This window comes from Eleutherodactylus coqui, chromosome 6 (genome assembly GCF_035609145.1).
Source record: "Eleutherodactylus coqui strain aEleCoq1 chromosome 6, aEleCoq1.hap1, whole genome shotgun sequence".
NCBI classification, from domain to species: Eukaryota; Metazoa; Chordata; class Amphibia; order Anura; family Eleutherodactylidae; genus Eleutherodactylus; species Eleutherodactylus coqui.
In genome coordinates, this window is record NC_089842.1 from 83,584,448 (window position 1) to 83,597,624 (window position 13,177).

Below are 13,177 nucleotides of genomic sequence, written 5' to 3' on the forward strand. Positions count from 1 at the left end.
AGCAGGTATAGAAGAACACTATACAGCAAAAAACTTAAAGGGGTTGTCTCGCAGCAGCAAGTGGGGTTATACACTTCTGTATGGCCATATTAATGCACTTTGTAATATACATCGTGCATTAAATATGAGCCATACAGAAGTTATTCACTTACCTGCTCCGTTGCTAGCGTCCCCGTCTCCATGGATCCGTCTAATTTCGCTGGCTTCTTGCTTTTTTAGACGCGCTTGCGCTGTGCGGTCTTCTGCCTGGTGAATGGGGCCGCTCGTGCCGGAGAGCTGGTCACCGCGTCGTCATCGTAGATCCGCCCCGTCACGTGTGCCGATTCCAGCCAATCAGGAGGCTGGAATCGGCAATGGAATGCACAGAGCTCATGCTGCACCATGGAAGAAGATCCGCGGTGCACCATGGGAGAAAACCGCAGTGCATCCCTGGGAAAGGACTGGCGGCCATCTTAGGCAGAAGATTTTTAAAACTTCATATTTCGTCGGATCGGTGAGTAGCAAGCGGTTTAAAAACCGCTTTAAATTGCTATTTTATGCCAGGGGGGTGACAGGGGGAATGGGGTAAAGTAAAATTTTGATGTTTGCCGCGAGACAACCCCTTTAAATCAGTATAAAACACCCAATGAAAGGTTCAGCTCTCTCTTGTTGTTCCGACAGAGTGAGACGAATGAGTGGAGCGAACTACAAACACAGTAATAACCGGGGGGGGGGGGGGGTGGAAAGAAGGGAAAAGGAGGAGAACGTGATTAGGGAGGTAGGGTAGATGAAATCAGGAGGCAGAAAGGGGGATCTCAGCACATAGAGGGGAAAGATCTTGACTACATCCTTCAGAGGACTCAGACTACGCCGGAGAGTCCACCCATCACCCCACTAGAACATCTTTATTTCTTAGTTTACGCCAAGGAGCCCATATACTCACAAAATTGTCATGGGAACCACTGAACCAGCTTGACAGCTCTTTGAGGTTATAAATAAGGTCAACTTTCTTTCTCCAATGAGGCAGTGACGGAGAGGTTTTTTGCATCCAAAAGAGAGGTATCAAAGGCTTTGCCGCATCCAGCAGGTAAGCAATTAATTTGTGTTTCACCGGATGAAAAGAGGCAGAGGGCCTCCATAAGAAAATTATCTTGGTTAATTTTAAAGTCAGGAGAAATTTTCCTGAATATCCCACCAACACCTTTCCAGAAAGATGTCAAAACCGGATATTCCCACCAGATATGTAGGAATGATCCCACATCTGTATCACATCTCCAGGATCTGTTGTGTGGGGCTAACTTGCATGCGAAAAGCCACTGCAGAGTTTTGTACCACCTCACTAACAATTTATAGTGGCTCTACTGTGATAAGATACGGGGAGAGAGACGAAAGGCCATTTTCAGAATCAAATTTGTATCTTGTCTAGATAGCGAGATACCCAGCTCTTTATCCCAAGAAATGATAAAGGAAGGCCTAGAAAGTTCCGGGGGAAGGGCAACATGTTTCCGTAAATTCGCCAATTTCCTAAATTTGCAATTATTCTCCTTCAGAATCTTTTCAAAAGGCATCAGCGGCCTGGTGCTTTTGTAACGCTTGATAAATTCCTCTAAAACTCTAATCACATGAGCCCTTTGTAGGAAGGATAGGTTCTGGAAGGGTGGGTGAAAAAGACTTCACAATATCATCAGGGTTTTTATGCGCAAGTGCCTGAATATCACCGATATTTAACCCAACCAACTTCTTCCGAATGTCCGAATTTTATGTACGTAATCTAATTCTCTCACTTCCTAATGTCATTTTATATAAAGGAAACGTCGCATGGTTACCTCCACGTGGTGTTTCCTGGGTAACGCAGAGAACTATGAAAAATGGTGAACATATGTTTTTCCTCAGTATCTCTAAAGTAACCACAACTTCATACGATTTTCCGTGTGAACACCAGATAAACACCAGTACCTAATTAACTCGGGCGAAGCCGGGTATATCAGCTAGTGATACATATTAGACACATGCACTATTTTGCTGTGGAATATGCGGGAACTGCCTCCAGGGACGTAAATGGAGGCATCCGACCCACCGCCCATACACAAATAACATTGCAGATGGGCTACGAGTGCCTGCATCATTGCTAGCCGACGGTGTGGGAAATACAAACAAAGAAAAATAAACTGTACTGCGCATGACCATCTGTGTGCCTCTGAGGTCAACCTTAATACAGGTTAGTGCTGCAGGCAGGGTCACTGGACAGGCTCACAGACGGAATCAACTGTGGGCCTCCCGCATGCGGAATGCATTCAGTTTGTGTTAGGCGGGTCTTATTGTTAAACTATCCCATAACAACCTGTACCTTACAGCGCCACTACAGGAGAAATGAAGCATTACATAGTATTCATTAAAATCATTTGAGAGCTTTTGCATAGGGCTTTCATGCCCCATACAGCAAGAGTAACAAACAGAGAAGTCCTGAATCATCCTGAAGTGGGATATTTTTCACCTTCCTCTGGATCAGCAATGGGGGATGTCAACAGACTGAGCTAGATGGACATTATCTTCTTTTAGCCTAACATATTATGTTACTATGTTACTATAAGACCGTATATATCACTGGACTCAGACTCACGTATTTTGGCCCTGTTAAGCGAGCAGAGTCGCTAGAAAAATCTATATCGCTTGGACAGATCAGTGACAAAAGAAGACTGGGCTGCCAAAGGACACGATGGCTGATACTGTCAGAGACAATACTGGCATGGATATCACACAACTGAAAGAAGCAGTGCAAAACCAAAAAACATGGAGGGAGCCTTTGGGGGTCGCCAAGGGTCGTGAACGACTAAACGGCTAACAACAACAACAACATAAAAATCAGTGGGCTACTCGTGTAATGTATCGACATGCCTGATCTTTGGCCATTTTCCCCTCTGGCTAATAGATTAGGATCCTTTGCAGCAAACTTTCTTCTATAAATGGGGAATTTTCTATTAGGGTATTTGTAAATACACTTTCCACCACAGAAGACCCTTTTAACTGATATACAGGACACTGCAATGTATTAGATAGCTGTTTATTATAACATATTCATGCAGTAAATATGACAAATGTATTTGTAGTATATGAGTTTGGCAACATGCAGGATGTAAATCTAATACTTATAGGGGATATCCAGTCTCATGGAAATAAAGCTTAAATGTACAGTATATCATACCTTGCCTAGATTTCATTAGTTGCTCAACATCTTTGCTTGTTGTGAGTGAACAGAAACATAAGACTGCAGGATCAGACTACACAGAGTATTTGTAGTCTATAGGGGCTCGTTCACATCAGTGTTACCGGATTCCATTTTCCTGCTTTGTTCGGGAAAAAGAAAACAGAACTCACTGCCCGAATGAATCCATCTAATGATTGAATCGAATGGCGCCACATGACCGGCCATTGACTATAATGGAGTCCGTCGATTTCCAGCTAGCAGTCTTGACATTTTGCCAGAATTTATGATTTAGGATGAAATGGCGCAGAAATCAGCAACTTGATTCATCTTTTTTTTTCTTGCTGTTCACGATGATATCAAATAAGTATCTTTTTTTTTTATTCTGTAGTATTTTTGACATAATAAGAACATATTTTATAGGGAAAAAAATGTATTTTTATGTTGCTGCCTTCCAGGACTCATAACGTGTTTCTGGAGTGCTTGTTTTTTGCAGGATGCGGTTGATACCATTTTTTGGTACATATAAGTTACCGAATAATGTATTTGTTTATGAATAAGGATGAGGATACTTTTTTCTACTATGCCTGAATTCTTAGTATTACAAAGCAGTATTGCTGCTCCCTGTCAACCTGCTAATTTCAACAGAATTGGCAGACCATCTATTGTCTATTGGGATCTCCTGACCCTCCCCTTGTGGCATTCCACAAGTTGGTACATTTAGAGATGAAGGATATATTGCAGTAAACAGTAACAACTATTTGGCAGCAGAATTAGTGTCACAGTCTCTTAAACTAAACAAACAGTTTCAGAATGTTGCAACAGAGTTCCAATACTTTGGAATGACTACTCTAGACTTGGCAACACTGTCCTAGCTCACAGGCCTGGCAGCATTACGTTACAGTTTCTTTGACTACTCAGCAGGCCTGACATGGTTCTGTGGACACACTCGACAGTTCCCATTCTCAGTGTTGAGCTTCCTCTCTCTCTCACGGCAATACAGCAGGTGAGCATCCGGAGCTTCTTCAGCTTGACGGTCCAAACTGACGGTCACTCACAGCACTGGCTCCAATGTTTTGCAGCTCATACCTTCTGGCTACACCAAACATCTTTTCTCTTGGCTCACGACTCAGGCAGCACCCAACCTTGCACAGGCCTCTTGTACTTCTTTGCTCACTCCATCACCGCAACAACAACCCAACTGTCTATCTGTGCCACACAACCCCTCAACCATTTGTACCAGATACAGGCACCACCCTGCAGGGCACGATATTCCCTACCATGTGTCCAACAGGTACATATAGCCCACCCAGCATGAGCCCATGTCTGAACGTCATGGTGCCTTTCTGCAAGGCAATCTTTGAAGTATATTCATTAATTAGTTGCAGCCTGTGTTATATGGCAAAGTTGCATTCACAATTCGTCAGGCTTCAGATCTGAAATCTCCCAGTATGTGCTGCTCGTTCAGTATCTGCACAGTGTATAGGAACTGTAAAAAGGCACATTGATTAATAGTGTGTGTTTTAAGTTTTCTTGCCAAAGTTTGTCATACTTTGCTTTAGGTATACTTTTGTTAAGCAGGAGGCAATCAGAGGAAAATGTATGTTTTAAACCTATCTCTCTCATCACATAATTTAATGCAACAGGGACGCTGTTCTGTGGTACTGAGATATGCAGTGACTCTCAGGGATTTAGTAGACCATGTCTTTACCAAAACGACACTCAGGAGTAGCAGCCCCAGATATCAAAATTAATAGAGAACCCAATAATAATTGTCTATGACCATATAACAGCGTGAGCATGTCATGCAACTCATGTGCAGGATATTGAGTTGCATTGACTGCATAGACTATTGTTTGCACTAAGTGACCAATCATTAGTGCATACTTTTCACTGGTATTGAGAGACTGTCTCCAAGGGGCCGAGCCATGCCTTAAAACCCGCCTGTCTCTTGCACTTTACTTCTCTTTATGACTATCTTGCTACAACCTCAGTGAACCCAGTTAAAAGTGTTTACATTCTGGGAGGTCCCCTCTTTACACTAGAAACTGTATTATTATCTGATGCAATAGTTAAGCTGTTAGAGTATATCTGATGACAAGTTTGACCATTTCTGGGATACTCATCAGAGGTGTGAATTCATTTTTAGAGTATAACTGAAAATCGATGCAGTATAAGTAAGGTAATATATGTACACAGTGACTCCACCAGCAGAATAGCGGGTGCAGCTCTAATACTGGTACAGGCGGTAACTCAGGGTAGGTACAGAAATTTCCGTGCTGCAAAAATAAGCAACCCTTACCCTTACCACAGCAAAAGTTTTTGTAGGGATTAGAGATGAGCGAACGTGCTCGGCCACGCCCCTTTTTCGCCCGAATACTTCCGTACTTGGGTGAAAAAATTTGGGGGGCGCCGTGGCGGCACGGGGGGTAGCAGTGGGGAGTGGGGGGGAGAAGGAGAGAGAGAGGGCTCCCCCCTGTTCCCCGCTGCTACCCCCCGCACCACCACGCCTCTCCCCGCCCCCCGGCGCCCCCCGAATCTTTTCACCCGAGTACTGAAGTACTCAAAAATGGCGGTACTCAGGTGCGTAAGTACTCGAAACGAGTACGTTCGCTCATCTCTAGTAGGGATACTAAAGTCTAAATTATTCCCATTGTGTTGTACAATCTATTGCTCCCCACTAGTTGTGGCGTCTAGGATCTCGTCACTTCCCAAACCCCGTAAAAGTGTCTCTGGAGATTCTGGAGTCCATAGGCGAGATGAGTCTGAGAAAAGGTCCCAGTCAAAAGGAAACAAAGCAAGTGCTAGGGAGGAAACAAAACTGTTGGTTGAGAGTCTGCTTATTTTTTTTGGAGTCTTGGTATTGAGCTTCCAGTTCTCTGGCTTTCCCAGTTGGGGAATCTGGTGCTGGATGTAGACTGGCAGCCACGAGGGGATGTATAGAGGGGGGATTCCAAGTTTCCTCCATGCATTTTTCAGGTCTTCTGGAGATCTGATGGAGATTTGTGGAACATTTTTTAATGTGGCTGGGCCGAAAGGGAATAGACATTTTAAAGGTAATTTCTTTGCACGTAGAGCATCTGTCAGAGGTTTCAGGATGCACCTTTTAGCTATTGTGCTTGGAGCATTGTCTTAGAAGATTAAGATCTTGTGGCTTTCAAAAAAAAATTCCTGAGATTCACAAGCTTTCTGGAGAATTGCTGAGGTGTCTACATAAATTAGTAAGCCACAAATGACATCTCGGGGTGGCTCAGATGATGAAGGTTTGGGACGAAGAGCTCTATTAAAGCGTTATATTGTTATATTGTCTGTAGAGATGAGCGAGCACCAAAATGCTCGGGTGCTCGTTACTCGGGACGAAATTTTCGCGATGCTCGAGGGTTCGTTTCGAGTAACGAACCCCATTGAAGTCAATGGGCGACCCGAGCATTTTTGTATATCGCCGATGCTCACTAAGGTTTTCATTTGTGAAAATCAGGTCAATTCAAGAAAGTGATGGGAACGACACAGCAACGGATAGGGCAGGCGAGGGGCTACATGTTGGGCTGCATCTCAAGTTCCCAGGTCCCACTATTAAGCCAGGGATTGCAGGCGAGGATTTCAAGCCCTGCATCCAGAAAGCAATGCTCTGCCAGGGACCAGGAGGGAGTGACAGCCTGCAGCAGCGCCGCAGAACGCCGGGGGAGGTGAGTAATGAATTTTTTTTTGACACTTTCTTTTTTTTTTGTATTACCGGCGTATAAGACGACCCCCAACTTCAGAGCAGATTTTTCGGGGTTCAAAAGTCGTCTTATACGCCAGTATATACGGTATATACTTACCTTGTCCCGGCAGACGGAGTTCAGCGCAGCCAGCCTACAGTGGGTGTGAAGGGGGTGTGAGTCAGACCTGCCCCCTGATTGGCTCAGCACTGAGTCTGACTCACACCCCCTTCACACCCACTGCCGGCCGCCGCGGCTGAACTCCGTCTGCCGGGACAAGGTAAGTAATAGTATATATATATTTTTTATTTTTTTTATTTTAACACATTTCTGGATGAATTGCAGGGAAGGGCTCATATATTTAAGCCCTTCCCGACAATTCATCCCGCGCACGCCGGCAGCCCATTGCTTTCAGTGGAACCTGCTGTATTGCCGGCTCCATTGAATTCAATGGGCAAACATCGTTCTTCTCTGCCACAGCACTTTCCCTGAACTATGTCAGAATGTATCTGTGGCGAGCCGCGGGCGGGCAGATTTTAATACTTGGGTGACACCTGATCTCCCCAGCCACTCACTGCAGGGGGGTGGTATAGGGCTTGAACGTCGCAGGGGGAAGTTGTAATGCCTTCCCTGTCTTTCAATTGGCCAGAAAAGCGCGCTAAGGTCTCAGAGATGAAAGTGAAAGTAACTCGAACATCGCGTGGTACTCGTTTTGAGTAACGAGCATCTCGAACACCCTAATACTCAAACGAGTATCAAGCTCGGACGAGTACGCTCGCTCATCTCTAATTGTCTGCTTTCTCTCTCCCCAGCCTGTATTAGTCATCTGCTTTATTTTCTTTAAGTGTCATTTTGTACTACTTTGGTTGACATTTTTGGAGGCTCAGAACTACTTACCAGTTTTCCAGAGTAATGGTTTCAACATACAATATTTTCAACTTACAGTAATTGCCCCTGAACCTATTAAAATTGCATGTTGAGGGACCATTGTATGCTAAAAAATATTCTCTAAATCTAATAGAAGATGACAAGAAACTAAAATGTCTTACCATCCTTGATTTGATCCAAACTATCCAGAAGTCCTATTTCTGTATATACGAAATTACAAGGATAATGCCTACTGAATCTTCAGATGCTGCTTCTAAAAGTATTGAAGTGATTCCCAAGAAGGGGGAGTGTGCAACAAAGAAAATGCGCACAAGTAAAATATGCTTTTACACTGAGCAGATAACACTGTGCAACACAATTTTTGTCACAGATAAGCAGATAGGCAGCTTATAGTAACTTTAGTGTACTAAATTTAAATATGATATTTGGTTTTTTTTCTGCCACGTAAGGTTTTCCAATTATGGGGAAGAATGTAATCCAATTGCCGTTGTAATGTATTTTTTGGAAATATACATCTACAATTAGTCCAGTCGGATCACCATTAACCTTGCTTAATAAAAAGAATAAAAAAAGTGATTGCACAACTATTTCGCAATCACGGTTACACACTGAGTGCTGACTAAACACTATAAGGACAGGTTTATGTAACATATAGGGTATGTTTCCACATGGCATAAACACTGCAGATCGTCCACCAGTAAGTTGTAAATAATGTGTTTTTACAGGTCATTGGTTAGGCTAAATAAAACAAAAATACATGTTTAGTATCGTTGCGTCTGTAAAAGTCTGATCTATCAAAGTAAGGACTCAGTCACACGGGTGCATCAGCGCCCGTGTTACTGCAGGGAGAAGACGGCCGTACCTCAACATGGACATCTCTCTGCAGCGTTCAGAGAAAGAACATGTGACCGGCTTCATTGCCGGTCATGTGTTCTTTCTTCAGCGCTGCAGAGAAACGTCCGTCTTGAGGTACGGCCATCTTCTTTCTACAGTGAGGGCTCAGTCACACGGGCACTTCGACGCCTGTGTACAGGTGCCGATGTGCCCGTGTCACTGAGCCCTAATGCATATTTTACCCCGCACTGTGAATGTTGTCTGAAAAAAAAATTAAAGAACGTCAGAAATGCCCTTTTTTGGTCATTCTGTCTCCAATAAAAAAGGCAATAAAAAGTGATCAAAAAGTCATTTTTGTTTTCCAAAATTGTACTAACGCAAACTACAGGATGTCCTGCAAGATATGAGCCCTTGCACAGCTATGTGGACAGAAAAATAAAAAGTTATTATGCACAGAAGATGGCAGCAGAAAATATTTCTTAAAAAACTAAATGTCTTTGGAAAAAAATAAAAGTACTGCAGCAAAAAAAAAAAACTACATAAGTTTGGTATTGTAGTAATCGTACTAACCATAGAATAAAGTTATGATGTCATTTTTGTTGCAGTTTGTGGGCCATAAAAACAAGACGCACCGAAAGATGGTGAAATTTCATGCTTTTTTTTTCATTTTACTCCATTTAGAACTTTTTCAAGTTTTTCAGTACATTATATGTCATATTAAATAGTAGAATTGAAAAATACAACTCGTCCCACAAAAACAAGCCCTCATATAGCTACGTTGATGGATAAATACGATTTTTTTAAATGAGAAAAAAAATGCTTGGTCAAGAAGGGGTTAAATAGCTTGAAAATAAGACGTGCTGCTATTATTTAGTTTTACCAGTGGAATCAGCATGTTTTAATTTTACAGAAACATATCAATTACTTTCTGTTACAAAAATGTTTTAAAATTTGTTGTACGCTGTAAACGGGGCACTGTACATAGGAGCACTTACTGGAGATATACTGTTGATGTATATTCCCTGAGCATAGTGCAAAAGGAAGGGGAGGAGGATTTTGTCTAATCTACCAGGGGTTTTTAACCACTTCTGCCTTCTCCTTTCCTGGGTACATAGCACTCAATGAGAGCTATGTACTAAGAAGTGAAAGTGGAAGTAACCACCAGGTGCTCCTGTTTCTGCAGAGCTGCAGAGTCCTAGCAGACCCTGATTAGCTCTGTTAATGACTACTGTCACTGCAGGGGAATGTTTTCCTGCTAACTGGGGCTCCTATGGATGCCCTAGCTACAGTGGAAATGTGTCAAATACAAATAAAAGGGCAATGTGAATGTCCCCCAAAGGGAAGCATAGATATTTAAAAAAAATAGTTACAAAAATAAATGTAAAAAATTACAGAATAAAATAAAAATATATAAAAAAGTAAATGACCTAAAGCCTATGCCAACCTAAAAGGTTGGCATATGCGCTCTGTAATCCAAAACCATACATATTATATGTAAAAACATCTGAAATAAAATGAGGAACCCATTCCCATACTTTATTTTAGCGTAAATCTACTAATTAAAGAAACACTATAAGGGCTTATTTAGACGACCGTATATCGGCTCGGTTTTCAAGCTGAGCCAATATACGGTGTCGTTGTCTGCAGGGGGGGAGGATGGAAGAGCCAGCAGCAGAAACTGAGCTCCCGCCCCTTCCCTGCCCCTCGCCACTATTTGCAAAGGGAAGGGTGGGAGAGGGCGGAGCTAAGCCCCAGGACTTAGCTCCGCCCCTATCTTGCCCCCTCCTATTGCAAATAGTGGCAAGGAGCAGAGAGGGGGCGGGAGCTCAGTTCCTGCTCCTGGCTCTTCCATACCCCCCCCCCCCCGCAGAAAAGGACACCGCATATTGGCCCGGCGTGAAAACCGAGCCGATATACAGTCATCTAAATAAGCCCTAAATATTATATCATTTTTTTACCTTTTTACCCCCAATAAAACTAAAAAGCAGAAACAGTCAATAAAAAAGATTAAAAAGATAGCCTTATATGTCACAGAAAAAAAGGCAAATAATTTTGGTAACTGAAGGAAAAAAATAGGGTAGTAAAACCAACACATGGGTAAAATCCCTAAAAAGTGTCTGGTTCTTAAGATACAAAACAGCCTGGTCCTTAAAGGGGTAAGTGCTCCATATTTATCCTGTCTGAACACAGCCTTAGGCCTCGTTCGCATGAGCGTTGTTTTGTATGTACGTGTGTGTGCACAAATCCGCACATCTACGCATGTGCCAAAACATGTGTGGACGAAGCTGCATGTATATTGCTGTCAATCGGGCTGCCGCTGCTGCTGGCGGCTGCATTAAATGCAATAAGATGCTGGCACTCCCCGCAATGATTTTCGGCGAAGGGCTTAAAATATAAGCCCTTCCCTAAAAATCATTCCTAGCTGTAGTAAAAAATAAAAATATATATATACTTACCTCTCCGCTGCTGCCGAGGCTCAGGCGCGTCTAGCCGTTTGGTCTCCAGCACTGTAATGAAGTTCTTTGATCAGGCTGAGAAAATCCCCGCCTGCTGAAAGGGCTGTGTCTGATTGGCCGAGCGCTGCCTGTGATTGGCTGAGCGCTGCGACCAATCACAGGCAGCGCTCTGCTGTCATTCAATAAATGACTGAGCACTGGCTGTGATTGGCTGAGCGTTTAGCCACTCAGATGCAGCCCTTTCAGCAGGCAGGGATTTTAAATCCACGCCTGCTGAAAGAACTTCATTACAGTGCCGGAGACCAAGCGGCTAGACGTGCGAGGTGAGTATATATTTTTTAAAAATGTTTTACTACAGCTATGGATAATTTTCAGGGAAGGGCTTATATTTAACCCCTTTCCCCCGAAAATCACTGCTGGGGTTGCCAGCAGACCATTGGTTTGAAAGCAATGGGAGAACATCCGATCCTCTGCCACAGCTGTTACAGCTGTGACAGCTGTGGCAGGGAATTTTTTACTCCTCCAGTGCTGTCACAGTGTTCATTGACAAGGGGACTCCCCGTGGGGAATATTTACCCGTGGGACGGACTTATGGTGCACGCATGTCTTATGTTTTCCGGGTACGCACGTTTGCACACCTGTAAAACACAGACATGTGAACACAGCATAGGCAAACAATGGTTCTAATAGACGTTTGGTTATGTGCGCACGATTGTACGCACATAAACACGCTCCTCTGAATGAGGCTTTACAGTCCAGTGGGCATAATCCTTTCTCAAAAAACCCAGGAATCGCTATATAACCATTTGTCTCTCCGCTGTAATACCCCAGTGCACAATAAATATAACTGTTGACATCAAGAACTAGAGGAATAAAACTTATAGTAAGCAAAAGCATGGGCAAAAACAGATGTACACCAGTCAGAAGGACAACTTGTCACCAAGGGCAGGACCAACTAAATAGATGAGGGCACACGGGGGCAAAACAGCTTTGTTTTACCCACGGAAAAAGTTTGGCTTGGCACTGTAAAATGTTCCTATAACTTCTTCAAACTGTTTGTCGAGACGTCGCTGTTATGTGCTTTTGTGCTCCACAATATACCATTGAAAAATACATTTGATATTGGAGTTATTGGACTCCGACCAATCTAATATTTATCATCAACAGTGGATAGGTAATAAATGTCAATGACTAGAACACTGCTTAAGGGCGCGGACACACGAGCGTAGGCGTATTTAGGTTCGCACATGCGCAGCGTTTAATCGCCAGAAAGAACGTTTTTCGGCGATCATGACCAGAGCTAGAAAGCGTATTATCGTTTGTTCCTACTTTGCAAACTATCTTTTCGGCCATCGAATATGCGTTGGCGCGTATTTCGGTCGCATATGTTCCGGGTTTTTTTTCGGGTTGCCGCTTTTACGCGCCGTAAAATCGCCCGTGCGAACGAATACATTGGAAACCAACACCTCAGATGGTCACGTTTATACGATTGGGCGCAAAAACGCGCCGTTTATGCGCTCGTGTGAACGCACCCTTAAGGATACATTAAAGAAAAGTTAAATTTCTGCAAATGTATATAATTCTTTGCATGATGAAAAGTTATACAATTTTCCAATTTACGTTCTGTATTAATTGAATAGAAACCTGGATCATTTTACTTCTAGGGCATCAAAACTTTCTGATATGTCATGACCACACAGGTGCGCATCTCCCAACAGTTAAAACACAGTAATATCTTGTAACGCATCAAGCAGATGATCAGGACTGATTTATATCCATAAATCTATATATTGGAGGTAAACAATGAAAGTTCTTATTCAATAACAGTGAACTGAAATCTTGAATAACAGAATCAATTAATACAGAAAGTATCCTGAAAAAATTGCATAAGACTAACCACTTTGCATCATGTGACATACCTGTTTGTCCAAACATGGTGGGTGCCAGCTAACACTCAGGTGCATTGGCTGGGATCGGAGAGAACTATGATCCCGGCCTTTTAACCATTTAGATGTGAGAAGGGGCTGACTCTGCCCCTCGATCATTGAAGTGTTATTGTGATTGGTGAATTCCCAGTCATTGTATAAAGAGTCTAAAATTGACTTGCAGGAATGCCA